Source organism: Pyrus communis, chromosome 4 (genome assembly GCF_963583255.1).
Source record: "Pyrus communis chromosome 4, drPyrComm1.1, whole genome shotgun sequence".
Taxonomy (NCBI): domain Eukaryota; kingdom Viridiplantae; phylum Streptophyta; class Magnoliopsida; order Rosales; family Rosaceae; genus Pyrus; species Pyrus communis.
In genome coordinates, this window is record NC_084806.1 from 16,556,139 (window position 1) to 16,570,471 (window position 14,333).

The following is a 14,333-nucleotide window of genomic DNA, read 5'->3' on the forward strand; positions in this document are numbered from 1 at the left end:
GACTCGATTTTAAATATACATATTCTGATACCATTTCAGTTATTACAGTTGTGGAGTTAGTTGCATTTGTATATCTGTATATCGTACTACTGTTTCTGTTTTCTTAAACAATTAAGAAATTAGCTTAGGGGCATGGAGCATGCATGATCGATGATCCGTTTTCTGGTATATACATGAATCATATGGAATTAATGTTGATGACTATCATATTGTTGTACATTTTCATTAATATTTTATTGGGGTCAAACTGAAGTTTCATTTAAATAAAATTAGATTACAAGGGAGAGATTAACACTAATTAATACTAATTTATATGGTTCCAGGATCAAGTTATGCAACAGATGGATTTTTATCATCGTAGCGAAAATTGTGATTCTTATTTGGAAGTTTTGTCAAATTTAGAGGGAGTATCCAAAAATATACTTGCTTGATCTTAATGTACTTTTTTTTCCCTTAGGATTTTTGCTGCCTGACTAGGTTTTAACGAGACACTAATTTTGACCTGGTCATACCTTTATGTGTGTTCTACTTGTGTCTAGAAGACGTTTAATTTTGACTTGATGCAACTTCTCACTTTTCTTCTTAGATTATGAGTTTTATCCTACCATAGGTTTTTACCATAGCGAGGTTTTGTGAGTTTTACAACCTATGCATTCTTCCATATGATTTGAGACTCACATTCGCTCATTGTGTTGACAACTTCATCAACTGAACTTATTTCATCGCTAAAGACCTGATGTGACATTTTTGTTTGAGTATTTACACATTCAATGGGGAGTGTTGCATTCCTCATTTGGTTAGGATTGTGATTGTGTATTCCTATTGGGAGTCTATAGGATCTTTTAGATAGTGTCCTATTTCAGTTGTATTCCTTGAAATGCAAGGATTCTCTCTTCCTTACTACTATAAATAAATGCATAATGAGGTGAGATAATACACACCTCAAAATTCACCATTTCTCCTCTTGCCGCCGCACCCTCTCTCTATCTTCCTCTATACATCTCAGACAAGTACGAAACTTTCTATATTTTGGTTCACTCTAACCAAGTGTTTAATTTCACCCATGTATATTCAGTTAAATAGGTTTACAACAATTCATAATTTGTAAGATACATCACAGAGAAGTACGAAACTTTCTAGATTTTGGTTCAATCTAAGCTAGTGTTTAATTTCACCCATGTATATGTACTAAAAAAAAAAAAAACGAAAATTTCACCCATGTATAAGCTGCTTTCAAAATCATCCTATTAATGTTTCTGTTCGATTCCATTGTACAAGGATTTATATTACTTAACTGTGGACATAATATAAGCCCACTAGGGGTCATTGCCCCTTTCAAAATTTTAACTAATGTAAAAGTAGATTCTAGCCAAAGAAACACCTAGTCAGTCTCCAGGTTTCCGTCGTTTACCCACTCTGATTGAAGATATCTAAATGTGGCACATTACATAATTATTTAGTTACGACGTGAAAGCAAAAAGTACATAAATTTTTTCTATTTGCTTATTACATTCACATTAATGCTTCCAGTTACAACAACTTCAGCAAAAGTGTATTCACTAGTATGAATTTTGTTACAAATCGGTTGTCCGATTGAATGGGAATGGATGAATAATTGGTTGTAAATTTTGAGAAACACTTATTCATTTTCCTTAAGTAATAATGAGCTTATTGTTCAACGTTTCTAAAACATAAAACCTTGTCGAGGTAACGGATTTTTCAGTTTCAATTGATTGAAGCCAAGTTGATAAGGATTGAACTATGAAAAGTTGGATAAATGTGAGGGATTAGATACCAAATAAGATATGTGCGACTGGATGGAAACATGGAATAATTTATTTCCGAAGATATATATCATATGCAACAATTATTTCAGTATAGAATGAGAGCATTTGTGCTTATGGAGGAGTCAAAACGAGAGATCACATAGTCAAATCAAATTAGTGAAAGATTTGGGAAGCTATGGGAATGTGCTTGTGCAAATGATGGCTTATATATGGAGGCTTAATTTTGGGTAATTTTTCATTTCTTCTTCTCATGTTCCATGTGACCATTATTTCAATATGAAAAAAACAATTGAAACCCCACATTCACAAAGCAAATCAATGGGGATTAGATCTAGATCTCTCTCTCTCATAAAACATTTATATGTATTATATATATATATTATATGTGTATGTGTATGTGTGTATACGTATTTTTAAGAGTTGTATATAAGTTACATCAAAGAGAAGGAGCTAAAGATTGCTAAAAGTTTAAACTAATTAGTACATTGTTAAGGCAGTCTTGTGACTAACGGTGATAGTTTTGAAAGACCAGCATGATTATACAAACTGAATTTCATACAAAGTTAGCGAGCTTGAGTTGACCATTACAAACACAATTAACATGTTAACATGTCAAATACAAGTAACCCAATTTTGGCATTCAGTATTATATCAGAGAAAATGATTAGTGTTTGTTTTCAATTTCTTGATATACATATATTTAATGTGTTTGTTAGCATCATGATCAAGCAAACTTTCATTTATGATTTTAAGTAATAATGTATTAGTGTTAGGTTTTAAGTTGGGAAATTCATACTCTAAATGACTTACTATTGATCCTAAAAATTACAAAGCCTACGTGGTGTGCAGGTCGAGTAACTAATGAGCTAACTACATCCTTCGGTTGATGCGGGGCGTGCCAACTCGTTGACCGAGCTCGACTGAGGAGTAAAATTTGTTGATGTTGTGTTGAGCACGTTGCTGACTTCTTGATCTTGAGATTAAGGCCGAGGAATGAACAAGTCTCGGCCTTTGGGTTCTCGAGCCTGAAGACAAGGCTGTTAGATCTGCAAAGTTCATGAATCATAGGTGCCGGATTCGATCACAGTGATTATATTCGTAAGAGTATAAGCATGTTGAATCGACACCAGATTATATGGACACAAGTACTCAAAGAAAATGTATGTCTTAATGGTAAATGTGGTTCGGCCATTAGAATGCCGAACTCTGAAACTCACTTGTGAGTATCCAATCATAAAATCACTCAACGTCCATTTGCATTTTATGCCTTCAGAAACTTTGAAAATCCTCTTGCCCTTTCTACCTTCAAAATCCCAGAAAATCTCAGGCTTTTAAACTAGCAATCCTTCCTTCAAACCCAAACAATTCCAATCTTTATCAATGGCTTCCTTTATCTCACAGCTTTCTGATAAATGCAACAAATGCAAAGCCTTCATCGACCGGAGCACCATCAAAACTCTGCGTTTCGAGAGTGATCTGAGCACCACTCATCAAATCTTGGGGCCACTCTTCAAGGATGCAGTACCATCGTCCATCACCACGCTCTTCAAGGCTCACTGCCTGACACCCTTGCTGCAAGGATTTGACTGGTTAAAATGGGACTTAACAAAGCCTCAAGGAGCCTGGCCTATGACCAATGCCAACTGGGCAGCCTGGGTCGTCTGTATGGAAAACTTCTTCGGGCAAGAATGGAAGGCTTTTGGTATTTATGATGCCATTAGACTTTTAACTAAGTCTCTGGTGCTCGGCCACCAATACCATGATCTTTCCCTTTGGCCCTCTCGGCCTCACCATCCTTGATGTCTTAGCTATTCTTAGGACTTCTCCTTCTAGCATCCCAATAGATGCCGACCTCTTTGGATGCCCGTCGAATCTTGACCTCAAAGCGCTTTTCGACGAACGAGTCGTTGAGACGCTAAGTCGAGATAGTCAAGAACCTTTAAAAGAAGAGGTTCAGAAGTTACACAAGAACTTCTTTAATTACAACGCCCTCATCCTCCACTTCGCTGGCCGAGGGAAGGCGAGTCTATGGAAAAAGGAACATGAAGCCTTCATATTTTACTGGTACAAAAAATTTATTTGTTGTACCAATTCAAACAAATGCCTGGTCGAAAATATACTAGTGGCTGAAGCCCTGGCTAGTGGTCATACCCTAGTGCTCAGCTCGGCTGTTCTTACCAATCTTCTTCGTTTCCTGGCCGAGACGACCATTAACAAAATCGACCCAAACCAGAATGGTCCTCTCTGGGTCTTCTAACTCTAGTTACAGGTCTATTGCGCCACACTTCGGCCAAAGATCCCCAACTTCCAACCCACTTCATCCTTCGGCCTTCAGTTGGCATCCCGGCCAGCGCCTCCTCACCAGGCCGAAAAAGTCATCAAATATTTCTTCGGCCTAGATGTCCTCTCTGATGACGAGTTTTTAGTGTGTCGTCGTTAAGAGCACCCCTCTTCCATCAGGCTTCCAACATCAGCATGGAGTGAAAGTGAAGATGCTGCTCTTTGTCAAAATTAGGGGTCGATCGTGTTAACACGTGACCTTCCCCTCGGTTGCGACTCTCGCCGAACAGGTTAGGAGGTTTACCACCCCCACTTCACTGCCCGACAACTCGGCTACTTCCAAGGTTGCCTGGTGCCTCTACTTACTTCTCGCTCCCTCCTAAGCCGAGAACGTCTTTCTTGATCTTTAGAGAGGGAGTGTAGAGACTCCGAAAAAAAGTTTCAGGAACGATGCAACACATTCCGCCTCTGACCAACTCTTCCTGAATCTCTCAGCATTGACACCTTCGGCGACTCGTGGGAAGAGTATACGCAGGCCTTTTTTGGGGTTTCGATCTGAGATGTCATCAACAAAATTTTCGACAGTTGACCCAAGAAAACTTCTACCCCTCAATCCAAAGAAACGACCCGAGGTATATAGCTGGCTTTACCTTTATTTCTTCTTTTTATTGTCACTAAACCTTACTAATTTAATCTCGCTTTCTCAGATGGTCGAGCGTTGAAGAAAGCGGACGTGATTGCCGTAGCTGCGGCCAAGAAAAAATTTGCCCTTTCCAAGAAAAACAAAGCCGCTGTGCAATCCCTGCAAAGCAAAAAGCCTCGCTCGAAAACCGAGACGGCAGGTGAAGCTCCTCGACCCTCAAAATGCATCAAGAAATTGGCAAAGAAAGGGGAACGGGAGATTCATGTGATCTCCAATCACACTACGGGAATGACCGCTCCTAGTGTCTCTCATCCCGTTCCGATCGTCCGGGCCTCGACGGAAGAACAACTAACACCGACTCGCCAAGCGGCCCGACCAGTCCCTGGGGCCGTGTCTGATCCAATGGCTGCTCCGCTGGTCGAAGAATCTGCAGTTCTAGGGCCTACAGATGCCCCTGTCCAGGAAGAAATGGCCCCATCCGTCGGGACAAATCTTTCGGAAAAAACAATCGATTATCATCTTGGAAGAGGTATGATTATATCGCTAGTAACTCTCTTCATTTCATCAGATTCACAAATATTAACAGCTTTTTATTTTAGGACGACGAAAGCGATGAAATTCCGTCGGCGAACCATACGCGGCCAATCAAAACTCCTACCATTAATCCCCTTCCAATGGTTGAGGCGGCCAACCCGGTCGACCCTCCTGCAGCGGACAGCGGGAAGAGGCCACTCGTCGAGCCTGAAGCGACGACGGAGATGTCGATCTATTCGCAGGATCAAAACCTTGGCGTTCCTCCTTAAAAGGTCACTTCGGCTTTTGTAAGGCTCGATCCCTTTCTCTTGTTAATTTTACTATAACAAATCTGAACCTAGAAATTATTAAATGTCAGGTGCCCGACTATTCATTTCACCGACAATTCTACGCGCCTAAAGGTGTTATCTATATTTCCTGGCCACCTCAGTGGTCGTTGAACGTGGATAACCTCCATCAATCGCGTGAATTGAGGAGCAACCTTAAACACTAGGCTCGGCCATTGAGCACTCTGGGTTCGAGCAATGAACTAGGGGACATGGCCGAAGTCCCATCTTGGCAAGTTTAAAGCAAATTCCCTTATGCTATGTTCCTTATAATTTTTCTTCTGCTTAAAATCCTTTCTTGTGCAGCCTTCGTGGGAGGTCGAGCTTGACGCTTTTTTTCTGAGCACTTATGAAGCAGCTAGTTATTCTGTCGCGTCGGCCGAGCCTGCGGAGACCGTAGCCGAATCCCGTGCTTTTGCCAAGCTGCAAGAAATTCTATCCCTCTCTACCTCTCAGGTCATTCAGTGCAAGGGCCTTGACTCTGTAGGGGAGTGCCTAAACGACCTTGCACACGGCAGTTTCTTCAGCACTGAAAATGTCGTCTATTTGTTTGATCTTCTAGAGCGGACCCGACAACATTTTAGCACTTTTAAACAAGCTCTCCGGACCGAGGACAACCTAAAGACGGCAAAGATTGCCCATGAAGCCAACCGGTCGGAAGTGGAGGCTATAAAAGCGAAGAAGGCACAGCTGACCGATTTTGACCACCAAATCTTTGAGCTTCAACGTCAAATTACCGAGCTTCAACAACAAAGGTTGGATGTTGCTTCAGAGCTCGAGAGGGAATTCTAGATGAGTAAGGCTCGACTGACAAATTTCGCGGCTAGCATAAAGCAGATCTAGCAGCTTCAACTTAACAAGAAGACGATGCAGGCCGAGATCATACTAAGCGAAGTAAGGTGGCTGAAGTTAAAAGTCGCTCTTGAAACCTTTCTCCCCTCGACCCCTTATAATTTTAGGAACCCTTTATAAATGTACTTGTAGGTCCTTTTACAAATTCAATAAAATGATCTTTATTCTCTCATCTCCCATGTGACTAGATATTATTTCTTTAAAAATTTCCCATTGATTGGTAGTTTGTGAATTAAGCCAGTTCGATCTTTGAGATGGTAAGCCCCATTGCTGAGGACTTTATGGACTATGAACGACCCCCCCTCAAATTCGGCGACCACTTGTCGAATCTGGGGTCTTTAGTTCCCATAGGCAACATAGTTTGCCAAACCAACTCTCCTTCGCCGAATGTCTTTTATCTGGCTTGACTGTATTCGGCACTGAACAACCTACTTTGTTCGATTACTCACAACGAGTTTATACTTAGTTCGACCGGTAACATATCGTCGTGTCCATAGGTTAACACGTATGGAGTCGTTCCGATGGTTACTTATGCTAAATCTTGTCCAGGGCCCTGTACTGGCAGGTCGGTCGTTAACTTTCCCATGACTGTTTTCTTTTTTACGGACCGTGTCTCAATGGTCATGAACTCCGAAGGTTTAGCACTGTGTCCTATTGGGCGTGCCAAAATATTGACCCCAAAAATTACAAAGTCTACATGGCGTGTAAGCCAAGTAACTAATGAGCTGACTACGTCATTCGGTTGATGCGGGACGTGCCAATTCGTCGACCAAGCTTGGCCGAGAAGTAAAATTTGTTGATGTTGCGTTGAACGTATTGCTGACTTCTTGATCTTGAGATTGCGGCCAAGGAAGGAACAAGTCTCGGCCTTCAAGTTCTCGAGCCTGAAGACAAGGCTGCTAGTTCTGCGAAGTTCACGAATCATCGGCATTGGATTCGGTCACAGTGATTATATTCGCAAGAGTATAAGTATGTCGAATCGACACCAGATTTTATGGACACAAGTACTCAAATGAGATGTATGTCTTGATGGTAAATGTGGTTCGGCCGTCAGAATGCCAAACTCGGAAACTCACTTGTGAGTATCCAATCATAAAATCACTCGGCGTTCAATGCACCAAATGTCGTAACTCGTAACACCTTACCTTGCCGAGAAGGCTAATAAGATGACCTCTACCAATAAGGATTCGAAAACCTTTCTCGACCAAGACTTAGATAGGTAACCAGTCGGCCTAGACACAGTGATGTTTATCCAAATTGAAGGTGCTCCTCGGTCGGCTGATTCTACATCAACAATGTTGTTTATCCAACCTAAAGATGTTCGCCGGTTGCCTTCACAGTGCTATTTATCCAAACTGAAGATGTGTTGGCGAAAAAAAAATAAAAAAAATCTCAAAATGTTTGAGAGGTTTATGCAGGGCAATTGTGTATTGAATTGGAGGGGGCTTGAATGATGCACTCTGCTATCTATTTATAGCAACAAACCCTCCTTACGATCAAGTTGAAACCACACTCGGATTAGGACTCCTTATTCTGATCTGACTCTATCTCGACCAATCCTACTCTTATTAGGACTTTGAACTCACCCCCCCCCCTGTTCAGGCCGTATTCATTGCCGATCGAGAATCCATATTGCATTAGGACCCCTTATCGTACTAGGACTTCGACCCATCACTCCTTCTTGCAACAGGACTCGACCACCTTCACTGAACGACCTAGGACCGCCAGGCAACCCATACTATACTTGGAAAAGCCTTGGGCCGAACATAAATCTACGCTCGGCCCAATAATATTATTTTGGGCCCAAACACTTACATACATTTTGAATTATATCTAATCATTGATGAAGTTTTCTTTATTTCTAAACGAAATCTAACACTTATACACTATTGTCATTTACTACTACAATCTAGTGATATTCTTCTTGAAAGTAAGAGGTTTTAGATTCAGTAATTCGCCAAAAACGAATTAGAATCACATTATTATGGCTAGCCCAGTGTGAGGCTTTGCTCACTAAAAAAAACCACTTAGTACTAAAGTCAAGTGGTATTCTTTTTCACTTGTAAGTAAGATGTCTTAGATTCAATTGTCGTGCAAAGGCGAATATGAACCACATTATTGCTAGCTCGTTGTAAGACTAAGCCTATCTCTTCATGTTAGTGTAGATAATATCATTTGTTTAACGAGAAAAAAAAACAACCTTATACACTATCAAGCAAACTTTATTATTCCAAGTAGATCATCGCTCTCCTTTTAGCAGGCTCATAGTAATATTGCAAGGCAGCTGGGAATGATGAAACATATCCACACACGTATGCAAGCACACACAACACAGGACACCGAAACCCATTTTCTCGTATATCAACAGTAATAATTTAGAGGAGGCCAGCATCACCATTTTGGAATGATCGATGCTTCTACTTATTCCAAGGCCCTAATATCATATTTCAAGAACTAAAACGTACTCATCATCTTAATCTCATATTTTCTAAAGTGTACACTTTCATAAAAGCAAGGTTGCATGCACGTGTGGTACCTCTTTTCCCTCCATATGATATTTAATTTCTTGTTTGCTGTAAAATTCATAATATTTTCCAAGTATTTACTATTTTTTTTTTTTGAACAAATGATATTATTTACATTAAGAAAGAGGAGGTAGACTAGCAATAATGTGCTTCAAACACGCCTTTGGTGATAATCGAACTTAAGACCTCTCACTTACAAGTGAAAATAAATACCACTAGATCATAATACTAAGTGACAAGTATTTAATCATTAACCGTTTGTTACAAGGAAACACTAGGATGATATTTCTGTTGTGGAAAATCATTAGGTGTACATGTCTTTTATTTATTCTGAGCCGACAGATCTCAAAATATTCTGTTTGATTTATTTTTTAAACTCAAAATTCTGAAATTTAAAAAACCTATAGAAATATTGGATAAAAATTGGAATGTATTTGAATATTTAGAATTCAATATGAAAATGTCAAAGCTCACTACATACACTTAATTATAAGCTTATTGATTTTAAATATGTTTTAGTTATTATTTATATATCATTCAATATGCTTATATATGATTTTTTTTTTTTTTTTTTTTTTGGGGAACAATTACACATACATTCATACTATAAAACTATATTTTAAAAAAGAGACTAAGTTTTTTTATTTATTTTAGAGAGAACTTATCCATGTGATATGACACACTCAGACCGAGATCAAGGCGTGCTGGCCGTCGCGTGGAAGTGACGTAACCATGTGCACAGTGCGGAAGCTAATAAATAATAATAAAATTATGAATAAATAAAAACCAGCTATACACAAAGGAACATGTGCAAGCGAAAGTGTGAGAAACAAAGTTCAGAACACGGAACACCTAGTGCAGTCCGGGAGAAACAACACTAAATAAACACACCCAAAGGTGGTCTTACACTGGTGATAATCTGTCAGATAAGCCGGGAAAATCCTCTGGGGAGCCACCAAAAGCGCTAGCCAAACTAAAACCTGGAGGGCGCAAAACAGAAAACGTGAGTGGGAAAAAACAAAGCTTTTCAAAAACCATTTCATAAACAAAGTTCTAACCCCTCGCCGTAAAACCTGTATACTTCCCAGAAAATATAATATATACATGTATATAAATCATGCTTAGTAATATGCCATGCCAAATGCCTCGAAATAAAATGCAAGTACTTAGGTATGTCAAATAATGTCATGTAATTTGTCAGCCGAAGTCACCTAACGTGACCTGTACGGCTGAATCTAGAGCCCTAATCTCCAACTCACTAAATACACCTGCACACGAGTCGGAACCATCGAAAGTGGTATGTATGAAAGGACTGGGTGTATAATAAGTACGCTCAAGTGCGACGATCATGTGAAGACTGGGCGAATAATCTCGGGTCACCTACGAGTCGGAACCACCTAAAGTGGTCTGTACGACAGGACTGTGCACCTAACTTGGATCCAAGATGAGCGTGTGGTTCGGGAGGTGAACATCACGTGAAGGACTGTGCCCAACTCTGGGCGGGAGCACTAACACCAAGGGTGCAGGTTATGAGCTCTCTATGCATCTCAAATCACTACTGAACATAAACATAAACCATAACTTACCTGACACTTACCTGTGCATCCGCAGCACCAAACATATATATATATATATATATATATATATATGCAACTAATAATGCATGGCATATTAACGTATAAACGTTTCATTTCACTTTCTGGGAAAAACACAAGTATATAGGTATATACGGAAAACCAAAAGCCCACTCACTGGTATGTAGAAGGGTCGTAACCCCCTTGCCTTGAGTGACCGCGCTCGTCCTCGGGATAAGTCTCACCTATATGCGAAACAACAAAAAAAAACGTAAATTTTAAAGCACATAACCAACAATACGAAATAACTTGTCATACAATGCTCAAATGGGGTATATGAATACACCAACGTGATCTACTCAACCTCACGAACATCCCCATATTTTTAAAATAATTTTTCAACGCCACACGCTCCCCTACGCGCCGGCCAAGGCACGGCCACACGCTGACGGCGTCAGTTAACACCGTCAGGAATATTCCGTTAAATCTAACTGATGTCGTTAATGCCGCTAGGAATATTCCGTCCAAATTGATGGAATATTCCGTCATTTTCTCCGGCCAAACTCCAGCGCCATCGCTGGCGCCGGAAAACCGGGAAAAATTCAAAACTTCGTATCTCACTCGTTTTTCAACCAAATTTCACAAAATTGGTACCAAAATGAAGCTTACAACAAGAGGAACAAATCCATACCACTTTCAAGCACTAAAACCCACGGAATCTCGCCGGGAAAACACCACCAACTCCGGCCAAACCTGCAACTCACGATCCCGACGTCCAAAACCTTCAAACGATCCACCCCAAGCCTCCTAAGGACCTCACCAAGCTTCCTACAAGCTTGAAATTCCCAAAAACACAAAAATTAACGTGTGCATGAACAGTGACCAAATCGGGGGATCCTGATTTCGACGTGAAAACGAAGGTATCCTTACCTGAAATGGGTATGGTTGAACTCCTAAGGACCTCACGAGCACAACTGTGTAACTTGTTTCCTCGATCTGTGAAGGTTTCAAGGGTTTGTGGTGTTGTCCGTACAAAATGATAGGAAAAGGAGAGAGAGAGAAAGGGGGCTCGGGACAGATAGGGAGAACAGGAGAGAGGGATGGGGATGATGATGGATGTGTGGCTAGGATGCAACCAACCAATAACCCAAAACAACCACACAAACAACAATTATCCATTAGGGGCAAAACCGTCATTTCAACCCTACAATACCAAAAGTCCGGGACAGGCTATCACATGATAAGTGATGTCATGGTTGTTTTTTAACTTACTTTTTCCTTTACATTTTAACTCTCTGTAATAAAAAGATGAGTCGCTATCTTCTCATTTGTACTATGTATTTCTCTCTCCTCATTCTTATATGTCATTTTTTTTCTCTACCGTCCTCCTTCCTATCCGTGTCTCTCTCTTTTTCTCTCCCTTCCTCCTTCGTCATTTCTCTATCTCATCCTCTCTCTCCTCCTTCTTCCTACCACACTCTCTCTCCTTCCTCCTCCTCATTCTTGGTCATTCTCTCTCTCTCCAATTTCTTTTCCATACTTCTCTCTCTCCTCTTCCTCTTCTTCTACATATTGTTTCCTAGATTTATGAGCCTTTTTTTCTCTAAGAACGATTAGAATATTAGATCTTAGATTTTTTGTTTTAGTATATTTTTTAAGTATTTGATTTTGAGGTTTCGAATGATTTGGATGCATGAATTTTGAAATTGATCATGCAGAAATGCTAGAATTTGAAACTAGTCATGTAAAAGTCCTACAAATTTTGAAACTGATCTTACAGAGTGCTGGAATTTTGAAATTCATCTTGTAGAAATGATGAAATTTTGAGATTGATTTTGCAAAAAGTGCTGAAGTTTTCAAACTGATCTTGCAAAAGTACAAAATTTTTGAAGTTGATCTTCGAAAAATGCATGAATTATGAAATTGATCTTGCAGAAATTAATGAATTGTAAAACAAGTCTTGTATAAGTGGATAAATTAACTTTTACAGATCTAAAATAATTTTGAAGTTTTTATAGATGATGTCTGTTTGTAGTTTTGGCTTGGTTAAATTACACGTCTATTAGGGCATGACTAGCAATTTAAAATTTTAGTTTGCTTGTTTTTTGGGTTAGGTTTGTCAGGGTTGTCTCTCCTTGAAATGATTCGAAACTAGTGATGTTCTATGAAATGTGTTCTGTATTTTTGTCTCAATATGTAAAGCTCTTTGTTTTGTTTTTTGTTTTTTTTTTTTTTCCCTTCTCTTTTTACAATTACAACTCCTTTAATATTACAAGAAAAAAATTGAGAACTAAAAATTTAATATGTAGAGAGAGTCTTGGAGATGGGATACTTTTGATCTTAGTATCGATGAAATAATACAACTCCCATATTTTTGAAAATTTCGGAAATAATCTGATTCTGGAAAAGCCAAATTGGCATGAATTTTTAATATTCTAAAATACTGATTGTGAAATTGAAATTAATATGCATTTTTGAAACATTTTTTTAGTGAATTGTTTTTAAAGAAACGATATTATCTACACTAAGAGGGTAGAGGAGTTGGTTAAATATCTTAATAGGCTAGTAATAATATGGCTCAAATTCGCCTTTGACAAAAATCGAACCTAAGACCTCTCACTTACGAATGAAGAGAAATACCATTAGACCGTTTTTTCTCCTATTCAGTTTTTTTTTCCAAAACGGATAATGCAGTATACTGAAACTACTCAAATTAAACCGTGAAGTTACCGGTGTATTTTTAGTGCAATGATAACGAAGTTGCAAAAATATAATATGCATGATTTTTTTAATAAAACATACGATATTCATTAAGCATAAAAAAGAAATTGTAATCTTTTCAAAGCTGAGCTTTTCGGTTTGCTCCCCTATGTGGTCAGCCTTCTTACCAATCTGCTCCCTTTCTCTTGATGGAATATAAACCTGACCTCCAGCTTAGCTTCGTTCTTCACTGGCGCTTGCCAGATGTATAACTCATCCCGCTCCAAAGGTCGATCACAAACTATAGAAGTGAACCTGTGAAAAAAAAAAATCTTACCGGAGTTTTCAACCCAAAATCAAAGAAAAAAGAGATAACCATAACAAAAACTACAAAGAGATAATTTGCATGATATATACACCCACTGATTTTCCAAAACAACTTGAGAAGACTGACTATAAGATGGATATAATTTTTTTCTCTAACTATATATATATATGAACCTAAAACTTGACTTACTTTGATGTTAATTATGCCAATGTATACTCAAACAGCTTGAGAAAACTGACTATATATGTTATTGGGAATCTCTTGTCAGTTTGACATGTTAGGCTATATTATAAATTTTGGTTACTAAATTAGGTTAAACCTTTAGAATTAATGTTTAGCCAGATCGACAATCTGAAAACTCAAGATATCAAAAATGAAAATAAAAAGAGAACAAACCCAGTTAATAGTCTTAAGCATAATGTGAATGTGCATATATTAATTAGCTTTCATAAAGGTCTATTGAGTTAATTGATGTTGATGAGAATGATAAGGTTCCCTATATAAATATCTCATATTTGATATAAGGATATCTATTTTAAGGAGAGTGGGATATTCTATATTAAAGAGAGAAGAGATTGAGGCAAGCCACAAAATTAGTCAATCACTAACTATATAGATATAGAACTCAGCATAAATATTAATAATTCATTGAGTTTAACTTTAAACTTCTCACTTCCAAACCGTAAAATTAGTTGGTACCATTTTATCTCGTACTAAAAACTAGTTTCAAAGCAAGAATAAGGCATAGATGCATGTCGTGATTTCAAATTCCATTAGGTTTTGT